This window comes from Ambystoma mexicanum, chromosome 12 (genome assembly GCF_040938575.1).
Source record: "Ambystoma mexicanum isolate Mex_15411 chromosome 12, UKY_AmexF1_1, whole genome shotgun sequence".
Taxonomy (NCBI): Eukaryota; Metazoa; Chordata; class Amphibia; order Caudata; family Ambystomatidae; genus Ambystoma; species Ambystoma mexicanum.
The window spans coordinates 737,213,053-737,239,302 of NC_090936.1; positions in this window are offsets into that span (position 1 = coordinate 737,213,053).

Genomic DNA, 26,250 nt, shown 5'->3' on the forward strand with positions numbered 1-26,250 from the left:
GCGAAGGGATGTCGCAACTGGAGCGCCAGGTCCAAAGTTTGACACAAGACCTGGTTCACATGTTGAGGACTTAGCAGAGCCCTCAAATGAGCATGGCTGCCCAGAACAGCTCAACACCCGGGTCTAGTGCCCCAGATCAATCACGGGGAGAAAACCCTGACAATCAACAGGTTCCGGAGGAGGAGATCCAGGGGGAAGGGAGATGCCAAGCCCTAGAGGAAACTTCCTTTTTTGACTGAGAAAAAATACTAGAAACCTCTGAACCTGAACCCAAATCTCCTAACCTCAAACAGTTGGATAAGTAGGAGAAACCAAGGGACAAAGAAAACCCATTTCGTGGAGGAGGTCCGCGTCATCCCGTTTGAAGGGGAAGAATCCCAAGAAGATTCAGGGAAGAAAATTATCTCTTTCAGGGATAGAGGGGGATCGCTCCCAATGAAGAATGGGTCCCAAAAGACCCTAACGTAGAATGGGTAAGTATGGGGAATGACCCAGAACCACCAATTCCTAAACCCCAACAATATCACCCAGAGGAATCTGAAAGCCATGAGGGATCCTCCCCCCAAACCGGTTCAAGCGACTCTCTTCAGGAAAAAAGGCACAGCACAGAATCAGGGGAAAAAGGGAATTTCACAATCCCACAGATATCTGGGTGCCAAATATTCTTTACAGATTCCCAGACTCTGACACAGAAAACTCTCCAAGATCACAAAGTGTCATAGTTCAAAATAAAGAAATGAACTGCTAATCTGGCACAAAATGCACATCTTCTGTGCCCCTTAAGGAGAGGCAAGGGAGATCTGGAGATCAAAATTGGGCGACATAGAGTGAAACACCCTTTGATAGTCATCACTCCAGAGGGCACACCTTGTCTACTGGGGAATGACCCACTCCAGAGGTTATCACCCCTGATTGACTGCTTGAACAAGGTCCTCTGAACTCAGACTACACGGCCAATCAAATTGAAACAGAGTACCAATTATATGAGTTTAAATGGCCCATGCCACCTGATTGAACAACGGTCTGACCAAATCGAATTTCACTTTAGGAACAATCAAGTTCCAGATATCACTGTCATCTCTGTTGGAGAACAAAGGGGGAGGCTGTTCTCACCAGAATATGCCTAAATAAGGGAAGAAGCTTCCTCAGCAAAGCATTATTCAGGAAACTCCAAAACGATCTGACCATTCTCACATTTAAGTTTATTGATAAGTGCTAAATGTGCCTGGAAACTCCAAATTCCAAACATCTCCTGCCTAGCAGGTGCATGCTAAAAATGTCCATTGGCGACAAACACATAGATCATAATTGATGGGTGGTGAGAGATGTCCCCTCCGCATGTTACTTTGGCAGTGACATGCTCAATCAATTTGCAAATTAATTTGGATCTAATTAATTACAAAGCTTGATCCCAACTGGGGGAAATCCCCATGGGCTTTGAAAACCCTGAGGAAGTATTTTGGTCAGCTCTATTGCTGCCGCATGCAGTTTAAGCTCAAACAGGAGAAGAGGTCACCATCCCAGGACATGAACTGCAATTCACAATTCCCCTAAAAATTAAGCGAAGCCAGAACCTCAAAAACCAAGATCCTTATATAAATTTGAATTATCACCTCCAACAACAAGGTTTGTATTTAGACCCAACACCGCTAGTTGACCTCGAACACAACACCATTTGAATATTGGTGGATAACAGCAACCCTAAAAGTATCACTTTTGGCACAAACACCTTTATTGAAATGATGGTTGATGCCCAACATTATTCCATTGAGTGAGGGAATGAGATCATGGGACCAATTCCAAATGACTGTTACCACTGGGACGATGTTATACATCTGGAAATTATTTTCACCTGGCAAGGGAGGAAATTCTTGCTGTACCCTTCCTGCCCTTATGGTGGGGAAGAGGTAACCTGTGATATCAGGAAGGATGAGGTGGTATTTCCAGTCAATAGTCACTACCTCCCCTCCTTGAAATCTCAGGTCCAGGCCAACAACATAACAAGACATCTATCCACTCAACTGGATTAGGCAGAAATTGCAAAACCAGAGGTATTCCCCAGCGTCGGGCAGATGGTTGAGGAACAAATCAACCTCACTGATGCCTGTGAGACCGAGGAGCAAAAGCAAAAGCTGAAACAGGTGTTTTGGGATTTTCAGGAGATCTTTGCCGTGCGCTTGTACGACTGTGGTCACACTGAGATACATTCAACATCCATACCAACAGACCCTGGGATGACTCCTGTATTTGTGAAGCAATATCGGTTGCCTCTCACATCTATGGAGCCACTCACAGAGATTATAAAAAATGTAGAAAGCCATGGGATAATTTGTCCAGTCCACAGTACCTTTAATAACCCAGTACTGGGAATACTCATACCCAATGGCCAATGGAGACTTTGACCAGACCTTAGGGATTTAAACAAACTGGTCCACAAATCAAGATGGCCCCTTCCCTACATCGATCAGGGACTGGTCCAGATCCAGGGGTCAAAGGTGTATACTGCCATTGACCTGACCAACGGTTACTGGACAGTACCAGTGAGTATGGAAGACCAGTACAAGCTTGCCTTTACCTTCGGGTGTCAGAAATACACGTGGACGTGAACCCCCTTTGGATACATAAACTCTGGCAATGAATTTAACATCTTCCTGCATAAGGCCATGCCCAACTTCGGTTAAAGGGGAAACCTACCCTATGTAGATGATGTATTAATGAATAACTCAACTGTGGAGGAATACATAGCTGAAATACGCTATGTTCGGACCCAGTTGCAGAAAGCTGGAGTGTAACTGTCCTTTCAGAAGGCATAGTGGTGTACAACCCACTTGAACTTCCTAGGGCATGAAATCCCCCCTGAGGGTCTCAGTCCCCAGGTGAAAAAGGTGGAAGCCTTACTGAAATTAAAAGACCCTACGACTCTGCATGAACTAAGTAGCCTTCTTGGATTTACTATAGTAGAAAGTTCATAGAGGACTATGCAGAGGTCACACAACCCTTGGTCCATTTACTGAAGGCCAGGGTCAAGTGGGAGTGTGGTCCAGAGCAAGCCAAGGCAGTAAAACAACTGAAGAGAAGCCTTTCCCAAGAGCCTTGTTTGGCTTACCCCATAAAAAACAAGGAGTTCGTCTTGAAGACGGGGTTCTCGAATACTTGCTTAACAGCAGTATTACACCAAAAGCACAGCAAGGTCAACAAAGTCATCTCGTATGTGAGTAAGACTTTGTCCTCTGTGGAGGAAAAATTCAACAATTGTGAAAAGATACTCCTGGCCACGCTGTGGGCATTAAAGAATTACCGCCCGTTCAACCAGGGAGAGCACATCATTGTCAAGACTCCTCACCAGCCCTTGCAAAATCTCCAAAGTGACCGAATTCGAACAGGGAATGTGAGTAATCCCAGAATTACTTCCTGGATTCTGTCCATGCAAGTCTTTCATGTGGAGGTCAGATACGGCCAAAACAAGAAGAGTCCCCTAACACAAGGTTTGGCTGACTTGCATGACTGTGCTCAAGAGAACTGTCTCAAGGATGAAAGTCTAAAAACTAAAGACAACATTGAGGCATATTTAACTACCCCGCACAACGTTTATGAGGAAGACAGGTGCCAGGGGATACTCACGGTTTATTTGGATGGGTGCTCCTACAATGTTGATAACCACGAGGAAAAAGAACTGGTGGCTGGCTTTGAGAATGCCTGGGTGAATCATGCCCCAGAGGCCTCCAATGCGCACAAGATCGGTCACCGAAGTAGTCAGGTGGCAGAGTTGATTACGGTACATCAAGCTATCTTCATTGCCATGCAACACCAACCCCAAGAAATGGTCATAATCACTGATTCAGATTATGTCAGGAATGGGTTTGTGGAGCACCTGATTAACTGGAAAAATCGGGGCATGCTGTGTGCAAATAACAAACCACTCAAGCATGGGAAATTAATCCAGGTAATCGATAATCTGGTCAATTCTAATGAGATGACTATATACTGGAAAAATATCAAAGGTCACTCCAGAATAGAGGGACTGGACAGAACTGGAAATTACTTGGCTGACCACTTGGCCAAAACCAGAGCCATCCACAGGTATCTCATAGAGATTGAGTCCCTGTTGGGGGAAATCCAGGTTGCTGCTGTCACCAGGCCCCAAACATATGTCCAAAATTAACTCTCAACTTCCCAGTGGAGTAAGGAAACCCCTGATGCTAATTTGATTATGGCACAAAAAGGGGATCCGATTATTTGGACATTTTATTAAGGCATTGAGACCCACAGGGTCTATCCATCTCAGGATGGCCATTGCTTGAATCCTAAATCTATTTCACACATCTAGTGGAGCAGGAGTACGCAGATTGGTTGGCTGTGGCTACTTTAACCAATCACGCTACGCCGGCCCAAGAAAAAAGACACAGGAAGTAAGGCAAACCCCTGTCCCGAGCCTGTCGGAGCCGGGCGGGTCAAAGGGCCGCCTATTCCTAGCCCTTCAGGTTCTGCACCGGTGCACTATGTAAGGTCTCCCAACCCAGCTCAACCTGCACCGCCACGCCCGGTTTCCAGTCAAGAAATCACATAGGCGGTAAGACCTGCTGACATCTACCTTCCTCACTTATTGCTAAAGACTTTCACCCGTACCTCTACTCATGAAATTCACCTGAACTAGACACTGTACCTAATTATACGCTCATATGCTGTACTTTTTTAAATGTCTGCGCCACAAACTGCATTGTATTGTGCATCACCCTAATTTTGAGAAACCCACCTCGCACTAGACATGCGCCTTTAACTGAACCTATATTAAGCTTTTTACTGCAACTGAACCTATATTAAGCATTTCTATCTGCCACCGTCCGGAGCCTGGTTGATTGTTGCATGGTACTGTTCGCTCCACCTATCAGGCCCTCATACATGAATTGTCTGGTTTCTAATGCGAGAATCGAAACAGTGATTACTCTGCGCCAAGCTTCCCATGCGCCACTCTATTGCACTTCATTATGTATTTATTGCATTGCCATGTTGTAAAATACTTGTTATAATTGAACTACTATTGCTCACCATCAGAGTTCGCTTGCTACTGCTATGTACCCAGCATACAAGTATTTAGCCTGTTGTTACTATATTATTGCATGTTTGAACCAAGAGGTTGCCTATCAATATGTTATTCTAGCAATATACTCTAGACAATCTGCAAATACTTAGTTCGCCATTCCTACTGTATCCCAACACTCTGATGTGCAGTCTGACCTACCTGTACTATGTTACACTTGCGTTACACTATACATTTGGTCTGCCCTCACAGTCCTTAAGATACTACACCTAGCTCTCACTACCAATGCTTGTGGCTTTGCCTATTTGAGCCTATTTCTTACAACCTGTATTGTATGTTGGGTAGTCGCCACACCCATGATTCCATCTATTAACCACAATGTGCCCACCATTCGCCTATCTATGTCATCTAACCTACCACCATCCACCTCTATAACTGCATCATGCTTCCTAACACTGCTCTAGACACTGCACCTGTGCAGCCGCAAATGACAACAATATTAGTTTCCAAAAGAAAATGGATATATCGATACTTGACCTAACTTTTAGCACTCAATAATATAACTCCCACATTTACCACGGCTGACACTACAAGCATCACAAATTCCATTGATTCCCCTTGCTCTCCTTACAACCCACATTTTTCCCTATCAACGCCTCCTGGACTCCCTACTCAGCCTTCCCCCACAAACCAAAGAAACCTCAGATTTAGTTCGAGACCCACACAACCCATCTTCACCTACGCACAGAATGTCCCTATAACCAAACCTATAGCCTCACCTGTTGCTGAACTTAGTTCCAAATTTACTAACAGCAAACAAAACCTTAGTTGTCCTCTCATAAAAGCAGCACTCATCAATGCTAGATCACTTCAGGCACATGCCTTAGACATTGCTGATCTTATAACGTCACACGACCTGGACTTCATCGCCCTAAAGGAGACTTGGCTACAAACAGCATCTGGTCCATCTTTAGCACTTGCCATGCCAGATAATTAATTATCCGTGAAGATAGAGATGTTAAATCCAAAGGAGGAGGCATTGCATTAATTTACAAGACCTCAGTAGGCCTGAGAAAGATCAACAATCCTCTATTGCCTTCAGCATAAATCTCATCTGTCAAACTACAAACATCACCTACAGCAACTATTACCATCCACCTAGTGTATCGCCCTCCAGGTCCCATCACCACCTTTGATAATGATATTTCACATTTGCTCTCTACCAACACCAAGAACACCTCCCAAGTCATTATACTTGGGGATTTCAATCTAGGCCTATATGACCTTAATGTCCAAAAAGCAGCTGCTATTAAAGACACCATGACGGAACTAGGCTTCTCGCAGTGTATTTCAGAATCTACCCATATTAAAGACAGAATCCTCGATTGGATAGCTGAACTGAACTGCAATATTGACACCCTTTCCAATTCTCCATGAGCCTGGACTGACCATCACCTCATTCTATTTAATATAAAAGAAACTGCCTCACCAAACACCAATATACAAGCTCCAGCTACTATGACCAAACAGTTTAACACTAGACCATCCCTCTGCTACATCCCATCACCAACCCAACTACCACCACCTCAGACCCGACAGCTCTAGTCGATATCTATAATCACACTATTCTGAAAGCCATCAACACACTAGCACCTATGAAAGTACGCAAACCTAAACCACTTACCCCCCTAAACAACTGGTACACCTCACACCTTAAATCGGATAGGAAAATTAAAAGATACGCAGAATCATCTTGGAAAAATACCCCATCCCTAGCAAATAAGGCCAATTTTACTGCAGCCTCTTTCAACTACAAAATAACCATATTAAAAGCCAAAAAGGACTACTATAATGACTGTATTTCCAAAGCTGAATCTAATACAAAGGAACTCTTTAATATTTTGAGGTAGCTAGAATCTCCTGTCCCACCTCCTGACACCTGCATTAAAGACTCCCAATAGGGTACTAATATACAGAATGCACTACAGGATAAAATAACCATGCTCCAAAACAAAATAGAAATGAAGAAATCACTCATTACCAATGTGGACCCTATTTCTAATCTACACCCTTCTAACTATAATTAACAACCACAATTCAATTTCTCACCGCTATCTGTTAAAGAAGTAGAATCCATTATAGTGAAACTCAAACCATCAAATTGTAAAGGAGACACTTGTCCTGCATCCCTTATCAAGGAAGCTGTGAAGGAACTAGCCCCCTTCATTACCAGAGTCATCAACGCATCCTTTGAATCTAGCACAGTACCTAACAATCTGAAGGATGCGTGGGTACTCCCATTACTAAAGAAACCTTCACTAGACCCTAATAACCCATCCAATTACCGTCCGATCACAACGGTCCCGTTTCTATTAAAAATACTTGACCGTGCAGCATACCTACAAATACAACATCGCCTAGAGTCTAAAAACTTACAAGGACTGAGGCAATCTGGTTTAAAACCTAGACATAGTACTTAAACTGCCCTTATTGACCACAAAACCAACATCCAATCACTGAAAGATAAAGGTAACCTGCCCTTGCTTATTTTATTAGACCTATCTGCAGCCTTCAATTTGGTGAATCACAAGATTCTATGCAAACACCTCTCCACTGCTACCCACTTCTCAGACCAAGCCAACGCTTGGATTGAATCATTCCTCAATAACAGATCTATGAGGGTCTTTGCACCATCTGCCTCTGTCTCACCAACTCCCATCACTTGTGGGGTGCCCCAAGGTTCATGTGTGTCTCCTACTCTCTACAATGTATTCACCAAACCACTTTTTGATGAGCTTGACTATCTGGGCGTCACTTACACCAATTACGCTGACGACACTCAGATACTCATTCCATCACTGGTGACCATGCTGTGGATAGCAGGACACTTAACAACATTTACCTTATCATACAAGCCGGGATGGCGAAGCACAGGCTCTGTCTTAACGATGATAAGACAGAGTTACTCCTCCTAGTATCCCCTGCTAAATTGAATAATCTGGACGCCTTATTCTCCTCATTCAACATTGACGGCAACATTATCAAAGTAGCTAAAGTAGTGAAAACTCTAGGAATCTATCTAGATTCAGCATTAACACTAACTAGACAAACTAACGCAATAGACTCCTGTGATGCTGGAAATGCATCGGAGGGACAGGGCCTCTGTATCCTTGTCCTTTACTGCCTTTTATCATGTGTTCTTTCGTGTTTTCCACACAGGGGTTCATGTGGGACTCCTGGCGGTGCAGCTCTCTCTTTTGGTTTGGTGTACAGACCCATGGGATACCCTTATGGCACCCATGGGTGGGGGTACAACCCTGTGTGCAACCCTAGAGTATGTTTTTGGGCACCTGTGTGTGGCCCACACAGCAGGGTATGGGCTGGTGGCAGCTCCATGCTGAATTTGACAGATGCCCTGAGTATCCTCCATTTTGAAATACCCAGGCCCTGCCTTTGGAATCAGTTGATTCCTGATAGGATACAAGATGACCCCTGTGGCCTCTTGCTTTCTATTGCCTATTACCTTGTTTTCCCAAAGTCCTGGGAAGCCATGACTCGGTCCCTTCCCCCTGACCGGCTGTTGGGTGGAAGTTCCATATATGGTGTTGTTGTGAAGTCCAGGCCAGACTGGCTGGAGCCTTCCCAGTGACTGTATGTTGTGGGTACACCCTACCGGTGGGACCTGGTTGAATGGAGTGTGTGATGAATATGCATTCTGTGTTGTGGGTGTCTAGTATCTGGTGGTTGACACAGTGACTGAGACAGCCCTGCACGAAACTGGTATGAATGCAGTGTGGAGTGTTGAATGGCTGGGCACTTGTCCCAATACACATAACTTGTTGTGAGTGTCTGGAGAGGATTGAATGGCCTGAATACACTATGCACCTGATTGGATTCCTGCCTGCATGAATGCCCTTCTGACCGATTGGTTGCCTGAGTGTGACCCAGCAGAATGAATGGGATATCAACTAGTATATCTGGGAGCCTCTCACTGCTAGAATTCGTGTTCACAAGATTAAGAAAACTGGAGTTGAAACTGAAGCTTAACCTTGAAGCCTTGCTGGAAGAGAAGAATTGCTGTTGCTCTCCTTCATCAATCTGAAAGCTGCTGTGTCTCCAAGGACTGACCTAGAGAGGACCTGGTAAGGCGCCCTCTTCCCGAGCTATGAGGGACCATCGTGCACCAGCTGATCTTTGCGAAAGCTCCCTGGTAGACAGACCTATGACAGGCTGCCGACCGAAGACGGGGACTGCCGTGGAATCCCAAAGAGAAGCGCCCATACTGTTGTCCGCCAACGTCGCCGACCGGCATCGCAGACTGGAGCCATCGTGCTCCCATTTGCCTAAGAACTTCATTTGATCCAAGGTCGCTCTCGTCTGCATCGTCGCCTGTCTTATCCCACTGGAGAAGGCCTGACTGTCAACGCAACGAGGAGTATCCACCGGTGGGTTTCCTGCCACCCAAAGACCACAGAGACGCTGATGACTTGACGCCCTTGCTGGGCTACAGTTCTTCAAACTCTTTGCGGTCCAGAAATATCAACACCTAGGTGCCCCGCACGCCTCTTCCTTGCAGGACGGTTACGCTTTCCCGTCAACGAGCACCGCTAGGAACGAAGCTGCCACTTCAGCGTCGTAGCTCACCCTGTTCTCCGTCAGACGTTTGATGACCCATGACTCCTGCCTTAAAGGGAGGGCACCAAGAAGGGCCATGGATTCCCCCAACGAGGAACGCTACAGCGCCAGGTACTTTGGGGTTACAGAACTATTGGGAAGTCTCTTGTGAACAATATATGGACTGCGCTTGTGATATATCTTTATTCCACAGGTTGCCCAGGTGGGGGGATCTCCACACAGAACTGTGTCTCGGTAGCAGGGCCAGTATACTGCCAATTGTTCTCACCAACTGCTTTCCTCTTACCTCTATTGTTGGTTTGCATTACAAACTGATTTTTGTGCCATTTAACCATCCAGTTGATGCACTTTAAAGAGATCTAATAGTAATTGTGGTACCACATAGAACTGTATATTTGCCATTATAGACAACCAGGTACAAAATGCGTTATCATGATATTGTACATAACCTTGATTATTAATTATATAAAGACTGTGTTTTAACTGATACAGTGTGCGGACATTACTTTGTAGGTGCTTGGGGACTACATTGTATGTAAGAACCAGACCGCATTACCTCCTGAGAAGCTAGGCCTTGATTGCTCGACCACATACCAATAATAGAGAATCTTGGCTGGGGTCCTCTGTGCCTCTGCTCTACCATATAGAGAGCGGCAGTACAGACCCCCTCCAGTATTTACACCTCCTCATCTGCTTATACTTGCAAGCTTATTACAGCTTGCTGCCCGTATCTATCCCCTGCCAATTGCATTACAATAGCTAGAGCCCTAGTCCTCTCTAAGCTGGATTATTGCAATGCACTATATTTCGGTACCTCCAAACAAAACCTCAATAAAATGCAAGTACTGCAAAATAACACCATACAGGCAGCGCTGAACATTCCAAGGAAGTACCACATATCGGAGATGAGACAGTCACTAATTTGGCTCAACATCAACTAAAGAATAACTTACAAAACACTGTCCCTCACTCACACATGCCTCTCCAATCAAGCCCCCTCTTATCTATCTGACACTATTTCCCGACACACATCTACCCATCCCATTAGATCAGCCATGAGACAGTGTGTCAAGATTCCTCGTTTTAATCTACAACATGCAGGTGGGGCTAGCTTCCCTGTGCTTGCTGCTAAAACATGGAATGCCCTCCCACTGTCCTTAAGAGATGAACCTTCCTATCACGTATTCCAGAATAAGACTAAAGCCTGACTCCACGGGCAAGAATCTAGACCATCTGCTTAAAGATGTACGAAATTTGCTTCCTTCTTTGTATAGTTGTACAAACTGCACAATTGTATAGACCCCCCACCTTGATCTCCTTAGGTTGGTCTCGACTTGTATATATGGAAATTAAGTGAACTTTGTCTTTTTACTGTATTGGTGTAAATTTCTGTCGCATTGCTACCTATCTGTACATTCTGTAAAATTGCTTTATCTTGTCTTTTCACAAATTGTCTGTATTTTGGTAATATGCGCAGTTTAGCGCGCAGCTTCCCAAGGGGTTGGAGAGCTCTATAAATAAACTAAACTAAACTAAACTAAACTAAACTAAACATTGAAGACTCTGTGAATTTTCCTCTAACTGAATACGATTACAACAGGATAGAGGATCTCTGGTTGTTGATGAAGTTTTCCAAAATGTTCCGAATCCAAGACGGTTTGTTGGTACAGAGATCAATCTCTGGATGTGACCAGTGGGTGGTACCTACCTCCTTCCAAAGCCTAATGTTAAGTCATGTGCATGATGTGGCCAGAGCCGGTCATAGGGGGTTTCATACAACTTTGGAAATCTTGCAAGAGGTGAGAGAAACTGGCCCCATATGGGTCAGGACCTTGGCCAATACTTGAAGGGGTGTCTTGTGTGTGCTCAGTTTCAGTCAAGTTCCCTTACACACTGCCTTGGTCGGATTTGCAAGTAGATTTCATTGGGCCTATGATTAGTTCCTCTAGAGGAAACAAGTACATTTTGACCGTGACATGCATGTCTACCAAGTGGGAGGAATGTCTCCCGGCCCCGAATTGCAAGGCAGAAACAGCTGTAGCCCTGAAGATCAATCACAACTTCTTGTGTTTAGACTTCCCCCGAAGGATTGAGTCTTACAAGGAAGTCACTTTACCAGTAAGGTGATGACAAAGATATGGGAGATACTCGGGGAAAAGAGAAAACTCCATACTGCCTACCACCCAGCCTTGAGTGGGGGAGTTGAGAGGTACAATAAAATGATTGTGGGCATCCTAAAGAAGTTTGTGTTGGACTCTGGGTCTAGTTAAGACATCCAATTTCCGCTTGTCCTGATGGCCACCAGCTCTACACCATCTTCTGTGACCAAAATGTCCCCATTCGAGCTCATGACTGGACAGAAAATGGTGCTACCTCAGCATCTGCTCTGCAGAACTCAACAGCAGACCCTGATCAACACATCCACGACCCATGAGTACATTGAGAATTTACAAAAACACATTTAGTATGCTTTTACATACGCTCAGCAAAATATAGAAAAGTCGGCAGAGGGGATGAAAACCCACTACGACTCAAAGACTACCAAGAAAGATTACCAAGTAGGAGACAGGGTGTACTTGTACAATTTTCAAAGGAACCAGACCAAAGAGCAGAGGTTCCTCCCCTCCTGGCGTGGTACCTTTGAAATTGTAGATAGAATCTCAACTGTCACCTATAAGATCCCCTCTGCCTAAAGGGGAACAAACGGAAGAGAAATGGGTTCACATCAATCAGTTGAAGAGCTGTCATCCCAGGCAGAACTTGTGAATGATTGAAGAACCCAGTGAGGGAAGCGCTTAGGAACCATCTGATGATTAAAGGTACAGAATGGCAACCTGGATGAAGAAAATCATACATTTACAGGGAGTAGAACAACTTATGGTCATTTTGAAGTTAGTACAACACCATAATTGTAATGTTTGAAAATCTTATCATAAAATGTAATGTTTCTCTTTTTCTTTTGTTGTCAATTTCCATGTTACTACCAATGAAAATAGCATTGTATGAAATACATAATCTCTGCTTTCTTCTTGGCAGATTAAATAACTCCTTTCTTCCACAGGCCAGAGGTGGAGCGGCCAGAAAGGGAGGGGTATGGGACCAAAATATAAGAATCCGAAAAGAGTGGAGGGCAGACCAGAGCACCACTCCATCAGGACCAGGAAAAGAGCAGATGGGCTCTAAATGAGATCCCTGGAATGAACTCAACACTTCCCTCTACATAAAATAACGAGCCAGGAGGGTGGATTCTGTGTGGTGAAATAACCCCAGATGCCATGAATAAAAAGGTGTGCATGCCCCGTAATGAATGGCCTTTGCTGAAATAACTTGGACATAAGGTCTATGGAACACATGTGAAAAGGAAACAAAGTGGGCCTAAAAATCTGAAAATACTAAAATGTGCACAAAACTTCACATGAAGGAAGACACGTGACAAGGATGTGTTGTTAGAGCTATGAAGAGCGGCACTGATGTTTCCAGAAACAGCAGTGCACAGAATCCTAAATGAAAATTCCAGGATTGTGTTTCAAGCCGTCACAGTGGAACGAAGCATTTTACTGTGAAATAAACAAGTGCAAGTCATTTTGTTTTTCCTCTAAACTGATAATATACTCAGCAAAATGTTTGTAAGACTTTCAAAATGTGAATTCGGTTCCAGACTATCATAAGCTTATCCCCATGAACAATCTTAAGAAACATGCATCTATACTTTGCAAATTGTGTGCCTTAAGGTCATTTAAAGTGTGTTGTGGTATGAATTCCAGGCTGTGAGCTTGAAAGTCTTTGAGCTGCTGGTTATTTCTTGAGCCGGGCAATTAAACTTCAGGGCCTCCCTTGGTTATCCTGTAGACCTACCCTGGTTGTCTTCATTGTCAGTGCTATTCCTTAAAAATACAAGAAATAAGATACTTTTGAAATTTGTGACACGGGGTGGACCAGATAAGATTGGGTCTGTTCTCCAGCCCTTGTGACCCTAGGTCACAAACCTAAATAAAAAGTGGATTAGCTTAGTCATTAGCCCTTGGAATGGGTAGGCTAATCTAAACACAGACCCCTGAGCGTGCATCATATGCTGGAACAGAAGAGTGATACTTAAAAAAAGTTGGAGGTCTAAGCAAAGGAGTAAGGAGGCTGCACATTTATTCAAATGGGAGACATGATTTTTATCGTGTACAATTGACAATATACATCACACAACAGTATTTCTCACATTAAAATATAGTTGTCAAAAATGTGTTCATATATTTAAAGGTCTGGAGTTAAGGGTACTTGCAAGGTAGTGAGATTTTAAGTGCAAAAACATGACCGAGCCCACCTGTCAAAGTGAGATGATGAAGCTCTCTCCTCCCCTAGCTAGTCCAAAGAACTCTGCCATTCCCTGGTCCTATCAGCATACAGGTTGCAGTGGGGTAGGGAGCATTAACCAATCCCTTTTGCAGGAATTATGATACGTTTGTGATGTCATCTGCCCTATAACAAAGTTAGCTTGCCTCAGAGCTAGTTTGGTCCAAATAATCCAATGCTGTGACCTGCTGCAGAAATCTGGTGTGAACATCCCAGCAGAGAGAGGCCTAATTTTGGAGTGGAGACAGGAGCCAGGAGATATAGAAACTGCTTCGGGCCCCTTGGAAGGAAAGATTGGAGACCATTGACTGACCCCTTTGGCTGTTGCAGCATTGGTGCCCTGACGGTCTCTGACGTCCAGTCCAGAATTCACTTGTAATTAGAAATTCCCCCAAGCCATAGATTGTGAATGCCCTGTATTCTTTCAGCATGGTCTTTCTATTTCCCCATTGAAAATTCCCCTGATTGCCTGTGTATTTTAGTTGTTTCCCCATTGAAAAATCCCCTGTTGCCCGTGTAGATCCTTTGCATATTTATCAAAATAAATCAATTAATTCCCCCATTTAATTCACAGGATTTGTATTGTTGGTGTTCGAAAACAACCGTCTTTTCCGAGTGTATTGTGAGCCAGTATAGACATAAAGATTTGCCAAAAGAATTAAACCCCCAAGCCCTGTTTCCACGTGTGTGTGCAGGATGTAAACACCAAAATTGTCCCAGCAATCCCATTGTACTCTGAAAAGCGAATTTCCATTTGTATTTTCCTTTCTCGTATTGTTTCTGTGAATCACAACCCAAAACTGATTTCCCATTCTGTTCTGACCCTAATCCTAAAGCCTTGTGAGTTGTTGCCAGGTGCAGCTGAACTAATATTCCCCTTAAATTTCTTACTGTCATATTGTGTCTGTGAATCACAACTCAAAAAACGATTTTCCCATTGTGAGCTGCCCAATAACCTCCAAAGCCTGCCTGTCCTTTTAGGTGCAAGAAAAACAAATTCCCCATTTCTTTATATTCTTTCCCATAGCAGTGGTGCTAAACAATAAAAAAAATGATGTTAACATTGTGCTCTGAAAAATAATTCCACCTTTACCTTTCTTGCTGTCGTATTGTTTCTGTGATCACTACTCAAAAACGACTTTTCCTTTGTGTTCCCACTCCCTGCCACTGCCTTCCATTCAGACGAGTCAAGCATAGTTGATGTTTGGAGGGTGAGGGTTGCTGGGACAACATTTTAACCCTGTTTGCATTCATTTTCATTGTGCACTTTGAACTGTTCTTTGCTTGTATGTGTGGGTGATGTAAAAGGAACTTCTTGTAACAGCATATGCTAGTGTTATCTCAGTGTCAAAAGGTTACTCTGTTCTTGTGCTGCCACAATATTTGTAGCTGATGTGATCTGTTGGTTCTAATTTGCCTAAATAAATTAATAAATACATTTTGACACTGAGATAACACTAGCATATGCTAGTGTTATCTCAGTGTCAAAAGGTTACTCTGTTCATGTGCTGCCACATCATTTGTAGCTGTTGTGATCTGTTGGTTCTAATTTGCCTAAACAAATTAATTAATAAATATCATATTAATACACAACGACCTGGTTCCTAGTCCATTGTGATACAGGGTATTTGTTGAGGTTGTGTGTGAGACGGGTTGGAGGCCTTATCAAAAAGGACCCGAATGATAGAAATTAAAGCGTTTTTATTGTGTGCCACATTCATTGGGTATACACGCATTTCGCTGACCTATTTTTGGTCGTGGTACTTTTCATCGCTGGATTTTACATCGCCAGAAATCCTGTTTTTTTAATTTTTTTATTTTGGGGGGTGTTTTGTTGGGGTTGGGGTATTATTATAATAGTAGGGGGGAGTTCTGGGGGCGGGAATCCCCCCCAGAATAAAAAAAAAAACCCAAAACAGGATTTCTGGCGATGTAAAATCCGGCGATGAAAAGTACCACGACCAAAAATAGGTCGACGAAATCACGTAGAACCATTCATTGTAGGGGAAGGAGATCCCTGACTTGTTTGTGACCGTATAATAAACCGTGACAAGACACTGGCTCCTAGGTGACATCAGCAGCATGATTTGCGTCTTCCATTCACAAATGCTGCCAATAGCAATACAAACCTGGGTGTTGTGCAAGTATCTGACAGTTAAAGTAAATGGCGACATATGGTAAGGCCTATGGCTGTAGACTTCATTTGTATACAAAACCAAAAATGTATGTGTCGCAACAGTTGGCTAACTGAAACTGGAGTTGTTTCTGTTGCACACGAACAGTTGTGCACACTGCAGTGTTACGCGTAGAAGAATGGTATAGCTTGAAAATGTTAGATGCAACTTCTGCATCACCAGTACAATACATGCCATGGCCTTGTGACACCTGCTAAGACTGCATATCTGGAGTTACCCTTTGGTAGTGATGCACCAAAGTTGCAACCCAGATGGTGATGTGAACAAAAGTTATATGATTGTCCTCAACACTTTCCCCCACATAATTTTGCACACACTAATATGGTTTTGTATGGCTTGTTTGGCTATTTCACAGCGTTGACAGCATACTACATGTATAGAGACCAGCGTTGCAAATTTTCACATTCATCGGGAGACAAAGCCGTTTGATACAACCTTTGACCTAACTGATGTCATGGGATGTGAAAGCACACTACATGACATCACAGGATGTGGCATCATAGGCACTTACCAGTGGGCAATACACCTCCTGCTTTCCAATAAAATTAAAAAGGGATGGATGGTAGGCTTTGCATCAATCATAACCACTGGTGTGGCTCTGGGAAGCATTCCATAGCACTGAAATGCTAAGTCATAGGGCCAGAACATGTCTGGAAATGCTTTGGTCCTTGTACCGAGGTCATACTGGACTGTTCCATTTACTGACATGGCCATGAAACCTTTCTTTATGGCAGGTCCCCTTCTTTAATGCTATATCTAGGATAAAAAATTATGTCATGTAAGGATGCCCAGAACAATTTTAGGGGTTATGATCATTTGTACGCAATGATGCTTCACTTTTTGATTCTATTTCACTTTCACTGTTACAACAACACGTCTCATGTTTCAACGGTCTATATTGCACTTATTCTTAAGTATGGAATTCTGTCAGAGCTATCCTCAGAGGTCACAATGCATTTTCATCAATACCGCACAACTTTCACACAAGCAGGATGTAGCAATGTGACTTTGGACCATCTAAACAAAAAATGAGTGCAGCCTAATGGCCAGGGCACATGTGCAAGTATGCCACGTGGGACTTGTATATACAGACATAATCTACTTACTTGACACATATTGAAGGTGCTTAAAATAAACACAACGGTAGTATGCCTGTGATCCCAACTTGTGAAGGACTTAAGCTCAACATTGGGCTTATGTGCTCTGACTCATCCACGCATGAGGCCTTCACTCCAGAAGATGATGATGTGGTTTGCCGTCCTCCAGTAGGAACGAGAGAGATCATTATGCCTCTCCTGCAGAGGGATGGGTGGAACATTCCTGGGCACAGGCTCCACCTCTCCCCACTCCTTTGCTTCTGATGTCATCTCGCATTGCCGCATGTGTAATTGCCTTGGCTGATGCTGTCCAACCTCCAAAGCCTTATATGTGACATGGCATGCCGCTGTGTTGTGCTGTTCATTCTTTCAGTGCTGGTGTGTGTTGTGCCCAAGGGGACTCTGGGCCTGTGCCTATGCTCTGTGGTGAATAATGTGCATGATATGGGACAGCTATCTACATGCTCGCTGGGCCCCAATCCAAGCATACACTTGTCTAGGTTCTCACCCAACAGGCAGTGTAGCGGCAGCACACAGAGCGCCAGTAGCAGGCAGGGATCCGCTCTGCTCCCTGGCTCCCCCGAGGTGGCCAGGGAGCAGAGCAGCATGTTTGCCTTGAACCCATGAGGCAGTGCATCGGCAGCACACTCTGCTTGTTAATATACAATGCCCTGAGGTGGGCTTTCTGGCTGTTCACAACTAACATCTGAACCCTCCATTTAATGATGTAATGGATTTTCACGTAGAACGCCAATCCCTGCACGTTACTGTTTTATGTTCACTTAGCAGGCAGGAGATCTGCTGGACTCCCGGGCTCTCCCGAGGCGGCACCATGTTCGCCTTGCATCCTGCTCCAAAACGCTGGCTCCTGCCTCTTCTTCCGCACCCGAAGCTTCAAGTTAAACTTTCACTGGCCACCTTACAACTTCAAAATGGCCCATATGTTTTGCAGGAGATGATCCACGTTGAGGTGGAAGCGAAAACAGATCACTCTGCACCAGTGGTCGAAGTGTATGAAAAGAAGTAGTGGAACTATGTTCCCTGCTGGCCTGCACCCACTCCCCACAAACCCCGTTGCCACGACCCCTCCCACACACAATACACCCCCCCAGACACTTGCACCTACTGTTTAAGGGAACGTTCAGTGCAGTGCACTGAAAATGAAGGTTTCAACTTCTTCCTACACTTTTATTTTAAAACGAAATAATTCCGGAACGGTTTCTTTTTAAAATAAAAGTATAGGAGCTGTAAAAGGTAATTTAAAAAAGTAGAGGAGCACCGCTCCCGACCGCTCCCGCTCACTTCGACCACTGCTCTGCACTAAAAGTCACACAGACACGTGACATGTGTCTGTCCTACCAATTGGGAGAAAAAACGTTAAACAAGCCACTATTGGATTACATCCTCGTAGTACGACAGAAATTAACACTTTGTGAGTTGGCTATTTTATGGCACAGTCATTTCCATTTCTCATTTCTCAACCACAGAATGCTTCTTGGAGCCCCTTTTTTGTAGCAATGTGTCATGCTACTCACAAGTTCATCCTGTCTCGGTTTTATTAATTGCATTGTGGGACTTTCAGTATATGTTTTTTATTTCATTCTAAAAGCAGTAGTACAACTTCGAGGATGCAAAGAAAAGACTTCTTCGTCAGATGGTGCAGTATGTAAAGAGAAAGCTATAGCACAGTTTGTTCTCAAAGTGAATACGGAACAAATAAACATTTAAAACTTTGTTGGCTGAAGGAACAGTATGTCTGCAATGTGGGTATAGAAACTACTGATTTACCAATAGAAACATAGAAACTCCCGAAGGCAGGGAGCACACGCTGGTTTGGAAACAGTACACATGTCTATGTGAAAGTTACATTTAACAAAAAACTAAAAAGGAAAAAACAAATCCCTTTTCACATGTAACTCTAAAAGCTTGGCTCAGACAGTGTTAAAGTGGTCCTCCGCAATTTCATAAAATTACTGAAGTTATTTCAAAAGGTGTATTGAAATAGGTTTAAAAACACATTATTAAGACACATCTGTAGTGAATTATCCACACACAAAGTATACAAATGGGCTCTACAACCTCTATTTAGTATCAAGACACTGTAGTGATTTTGATACAGTGGCTAATGTTACCTGGCTAGCATATAATGTGACACTACAAAATATGCTCTTGAGTTTTAACTGGTTCAGTCTCCTATGCTACTTTAGTGTGTCTCAAGCTCCACAATGGTTTCCTCGCATGCATAGAGTGTCGAAAATGCAAAATACATTACCCATTTTTGAATGGTGCAGTACCTGCTGTTATCTCAGCATGTCCCATGCTCTGTAATGGGTGCCGTCCATTTAATCCTAGACACCCAAGATTTCCCTTGTTGGCGTCCTGTGTCCACCACCCATTACATGTCCTGACCAGTAGTGTCCAACAGCTGATTGTGAGAAATGGTACTGGAGGGTTGTTTGTTGATGTGATGGCACAGCTGGACCTGGGTTCATAGTTAGCCATAGTATAATGAAACCTTCATCTATGTTCAGATCTCTGTCTCTTAAGCGAAGCATCTTCCGGTACTTACGTTCCCGCATCCTACTGTGTGTCATAGTCAAGAGACCATCTTTCAAAACCATAGTGAAATACATCTATCTTTTAGTGGCACTGGGGAGGGTCACACATAACAAGAGCATAGTATAGGTAAAAGGTGTACAACACAATGTACAAGGAGCCAAGGCAAACGAGAAGCACATTTAAAAGGGGCTGTAGGGAAACATGAAGGGCAAGTGGGGAAGGAACATAGGCTAGAAGATCCATGCTGGAGATGCCATACAGAGAACAACCACAGTCAAAGTCAGAAGCAAAACAGGGAAGTGGGCAATGGATAAAGACATGGAGATTGAAAGAAGGGTGTTAAGAGGCAAAGGAACAAGTACTACCAACCTACCCCTAGGTGAACAATTATGGCCAGCTTTAGAATTTATAGACTGAAGCAGAGTGTCCCAGGCTGAGCCCTGCAACATCATCCTTACAGGATTTTCATTTTCCCCAATTTGGTTAACATGTGTATTTGATTATTCCTTTCCTGGCTCTTATCCCTAGATAATGACTGGAAGTCTATTAAAACGCCTTGAGAGCAGCCACGGGCATTTCCAGACACGACCACATTTCGGAAATCAGGAGGCAGGCTCACTGGCTCCCCGTCAAGGAAAGGATTGTGTTCAAAACACTGGCCTTGATGCACAAATAACTCCATGGGCTGGCACCACCCTACCTAGCCCACACAATTATCCTCTTGATGGCACTTCCAGACCATCAAGATCGGCCTATGCCAACAGAATAATGGCGCCCATCACACACAAAGTGCGCGCTGGTGGCTCGAGCTTCCCTAACATGGCTGCCACCCACTGGAACGCTCTCCCTCCAGAACTGTGTCAGATTGACTCTCATCCAGCCTTCAGGAAAGCCATCAAGTCTAGGCTCTATGTCTAACAGATCTGCCTTGCAAAGCCATAAGCGGATACCATCACTGTATGGCTCCTTGTAATGCCCAATGTAATGTTGGGTGTCCTGACCCACGTTTAAGCTATCCTGCTACAACATTTGGTGCTGTGGGCTTAGGAAATTCAAGATGGCGGAAAACCCACATGTGCGCCGAAATCCAGGAAAGCTGCGCAGTTTGTGCGCCCACCAAAATGGTTGCCTCACTTGCCACCCACCAGTGCGAGAATGAAAGGCCGAGTTGCCATGAGGGAAATGGGTTGCCAAAGGAAAAACAGTAGCGCCGGTTAGCTTCAAAGCGCTTTAAAACCACCATTGGACTACCCGCACAGTAGTCTGAAACCATTGGGAATGGCAATGCTGATTGCCAAATGCAACCTAGAAGTGTGGGGAATTCATTTCTTAAATCCCAAAAATGAGTGCAGTACCAGTACTCACCACTATCCAAAAGCCGGCGTTTTAAAACCACTCTGTGTGTTTTTCTGAAGGCAAGCAAAATGCCTATTTCAAACCTTGCAACATGTGCAAAATATTCACTGAACACCAGCAGACATTTGGCAGAATGGAGTTTTGTGTGCCTACAAAATCTGGGAAATGAAGAGCCCAAAAACAATGCTTATAACAAAAATGCTATGGAGTCAGCAGCTTAAGCCTAACTGCAACTGGATTTAAAACCACCAAAATCGAAAATGTTAAATTAAATGAGTGACCTATGTTTGGTGTCACATGCCTTTGTAACTGTTGAAATGTCATAGTTTTGCACTTAGAATCAGCATTCTAGCTGCATGTGTAAAATTACAAGTTATTTTAAAAGCAACAAAAAGTTAGCTGAAGGTCTGGCTTAAGGAACTTGATTTTGCCTAGCAACTACCCATCAGGAGTGAAACTTGAGTCACCACTGTGTTCCCAGGCCAACCTTCCTTTTGCTGCCCAGGCTAAGGATATGCCATCTATCTGATAATTGAATTATCTGTGCTCTGCAAGAGAGTGAACAAAGCCCTCTTCACTCAGGCAAAGGTTTTTATTACCGCAGTCGTAAATTGTAGCTTCCTCTTGGCAGGAGCTGGGAGGAGCACTGCCGGTGAGAAGCAAGCTGGCTTGGCAGAAACTGGAAAGACTGGTTTCTGTACCATGTGACCTGAAAAGACACACCCCTGCAGCAAGGATATGGTTTTATAAAAAGATGAATAACTCATAGAGCGGACATGTGAAAATTTTATAAATGATACCATAATTCTTGTGATTTTTCTGCCCACAGTTTAAGACGTGGTAGGAACCGGTGGTATGTTCGGGGAGGTTTTAGCGGAAAAGTGGATATTACTCTAAATGTGTGCATGTTAAAAATCTGAAACTTCATCAGTTAATGTCCCTACCCCCTGCACACATGTATGTAAAGTTGGGTCCATGTCGGAAATTGGAAAAGCAGTTAAAAAGTCAATTATGTACACTCTTTGAATGCAAGCTCCGAGAATGAGCAGATTTGGACATAGACATGGCTAAATTCAGCCACACCATGTATATGTAATTTTAAACAAATGTGTACCTGTGCAAATATGTTTTTAGGTCAGATATAGATTGTGTGTAAAGTTGACAGGGGTGGGTTCTCTGTATCATAAACAGACCTCATCATGATGACACTTCATTTCATTCCCCCAATCAAGGGGACGAATGAAAGCTGACCAATGACGATTGAGAGGGGCAAGTCTAGTGATGCAACACACACACCCATTCTCAAGAAACAGATAAAAGCAGAGAGTCAGGACACATAGAGAGATTCATTTTTCATCTGCCGCTGAAAGCTCTGCCGGAAAAATCCATACTTACCTCCATCAAACTCCAGAAAGCCAAACTAGAGACTTCAATCTATCCAGAGCAGAGAGACCCCAAAGAACCGGTGCCTAGCAGAGACCAGACCCCTGTGAGCAGTTCCAGAGGCCAGGCGCTGTGAGCAGAACCCGGAAAGACCTGACCAGACTGAAGTCCGTGACCAAGTCGCTTTCCTGTTCAAAATCTCTTGTGAGTACTTAGCAAAACTCAGAACACATCTCTTAGTTTAAATTCATCTAATTCAATCTATTTAACCTAAGTAGAACTGCCTCCTAGCTGTCACCTGTCATTCTAGCTGCAAAAATTTGTCACTTGTCATTTTGAAAAAGTGTGCGTTTAAAATTTACAAAACCAAAAACGACCTTTACTAAATTACTCATATCTCCGCAACCGTTTGGGCTAGAGACTTGCAATAACTTTCATTTGGAAGCTGAGATCCCAGGCTTTTCTAGGACCCCAAAACGGTAGAGATAGTCCTTGCGGTTCCTTTGTAATAGCGCTCGGCGCATCCGCGAATTTTACCGCGATTTGCAATTTCTTCACATGTAAAAACTGCTGCTGTTTGCTTTCCATTGGCCAGAAATTCGTTTAACCTGCTAACTATCCCTGCATCATTGCTAGTGTGAGCCTGGACTAATATTAACTAGATACCACTCACCCTGAACCTCTATAAGGGAATTAAAAGCAAATTTAGCATATTTCTCATTCATTGCCAGCACATATCCAAGCATTGCCTGTGTTTTCAAAACTCCTATCTGTTTTCTGTAAGCTTGCTGGGATTGAACTGAATTACAGTTGATTGCATTTCTGAGGACTGTGTGTTTTCCTTCCATTTCCTTGCATTGCATAAAGAGGGGGGGAGGGAATAGCCCGAGAAAAGTGATTACATTGTCTGGTTGAATCATATTGCGTATTTTCTGTACTGCATTCATTGAATATTGCATCCACCTGAGCTACATAAAGCATCCTCTACCACATTATACTTTTGTTCCTATTTACCAGTGTGCTACCTTATCCATTTCAGGTCAACTCATTAGTCATTATAAAGAAGTGTGCTAGTGCCAGATTCTCCGTTGTTAATATTTACCATATCAGATTAAGTGTGATATTCAATTATTAATTTATTATAAAGTGTGATATATATATTTTAATTTATCAAATAAACCTTTTAAACTTGCAAAACAGAACTACTTCTTGGCTCAGTGGGGTCAGGGGGATTCCAAGAGAGGGGTGTTATACAAGGGTAGTCATCCAGAACGCATGAACTGGACCTAAAGATATATCAATAAGGGTTTTCATTCAGTATTATAGACTAGGCGTTGACTTAGCTGTAGTGTTGAATTGAATCCTCTTACAAAGTGGGGGCTCGAGCCGAGACGTTGGGTTAGATTTACCAGTTGTGCAGCTTAATACAGTGTGCTAACTGACGGGATACATACACCCGGTCGGATCACCACGCTGCATTACGCTGTGAAGCATTCCTCAAAAGGGACACTCCAAGAAAAGTTCTGTTCTGCAAAAATAAAATACTAACTTCTGTAAGTCAGGACAGAGACCAATCTCTAGAATGACGACCTTAGTAGACATGAAAATAGCCAGAGAGCACCTCTTGCATAAGCTATTTGTGAGAGGTGAATGGACCGAACAGGGCCAGGATGTGTGGTTGCAGGCCATCACACAACAGGTCACTGAAACAGGGTCAGATATATATAGAGATCAGGGTCCCTTACATGTGGCCCTGAGTGAACTATATATGGCTCCTAAAGCCAAAGAGGAACACAATAAGATCGCCAGGATAGCAGCATACCTGTACCTATATATGGGAGACATGCAGGATAGATGTGCTGAAAGCCAAAATCTGGCAAATAGGCAACAGATGGCATTACAGAAGGTCCAATCTGATCTGGACTCTTCTGAGCAGAGGCTGCAGAGGAGCCAGGAGTCAGAAAATGACAGCAGACTGTACATTACTAAAATAAAGGAGGATATGGATGTGCTGCAAAAGGAAAAGTCAGAACAGGATACTAGATTTCTGGCCCTGCAGAAGGAGCACCAAGACAGTTTGGACTCCTTACTGCAGAGCCAGAAAAAGCTGGAGCAACAGATCAATTTCAACAGGGCATGCACAGAGCAGGTAGCCATCCTGCAAATCCAACTAGACAGAGAGAAAGAGGAGAGCAATAAACTGATCCTGAAAGACCTGGATACCCAGGCAGAGTTTGATCAGGAGCGCCAGAAAGCTGGTGCCTTCCAAAGGCAAAGGGACGACCTGGCGGCACAAATGCAGGCTCTTAGTCAGGAAAGAGATGCCTTAGGCCAGGAAGTCTGCCATTTAAAAAGGAAAATGGAAGAAAATCACCTGGCCCACCAGGGGCTGGGTGATCTCCAAAAAGAAAACCAGAACTTGGTAGAGCACACCAGAAGGGTGGAAGATGCTCTAGCAAGAAAGGAGCAGGCCAGTAGGGACATTGCCCAGGAGGTAAACCTCCTGCAGCAAAGACTGGCCCAGTTCTCCAGGACCAACCAGGAAGCACAGAGGGAGAATGAGGCCCTCTGTCAACACAATGATAGGCTCCAGCAACAGGTAGCGATGCAGGAGAAACTGATAGAGTCGAGTAAGGCCTTAACAGAGGAACTGAAAGCACAAATGCAGGCTCTTGCATTGCAACAGGGAGCAGGGGCGGATAGAGATGAGGTCCGCTGGGAAAGAGAGATTCCTGACCATAACCGCAGGAGCCCTAACACCAGGGGCCTTCATCTCCCCCAGTCCCTGGACTCTACCACCCCCATGTCCCCTGGCGCGCATGAGCACAGGGGTCCAGGGATGGCAGATTACTATCCAGCTAAGAGTATGGGGCTCATAGGCCAGTACCACTCAGGAATGGAGGGGTGGGCATCCGGGTATGGGCACCCAAGTACAATACAGTTCAGTGGGGAACCCCAGGAGAGTAGGCCCATTAAGGGCATCCTGAAAACCTCTGCCCAGTTAGGTCAGTGGAGGGGGTACCCATCAAATCCTGACAGCAAGGAGGAATCTGAAGACTCCTCTGAACTGCGCAGGACACAGGAGACCAGGTCCCCACATTCTGCCAGCCATTCCCAGGCTCGCAGAATCCGGGAAAACCTGGAAGAACAGACGGGAACCTCTGGGAGCAGTGCCTCTGAGTCCGACGAAGAATGGACAAGGGTTACCCGAACCAAAAAGGCCAATAAGGCAAAAAGGGCCTTGCTCAAGGACCCCTTAAAGCAGATTAAGGCGATCAGGAGCGTCATCACGCCTTACCATAAGAACGCTAAGTATTCTGTTTGGGAGCACTTAGAGTTGTTTGAACAAATGATGGAGACTTTCCATTTGAAGGACAGCCAAAGCTGCATTCAATATGTAAAGTGGACCTTCTCCCCGGAATACTCCAGTTTCTTTGCGGGGCTGGAGGACCAAAATCATTTAAGATGGTCCACCTATAAGGCGGCCATCCTGAAACATTTTTCTGTTCACAGAAATCCTCAAGAGGCTCGCAAGGCAGCCTACAATTTGCAATGTGGGGAGGATCAGGCCCCACAAGAATTTGTGCAGGAGTTAAAGCGGGCTTTTGCACAGACCACAAGAAGGGTGCGCACGGATAGCCGT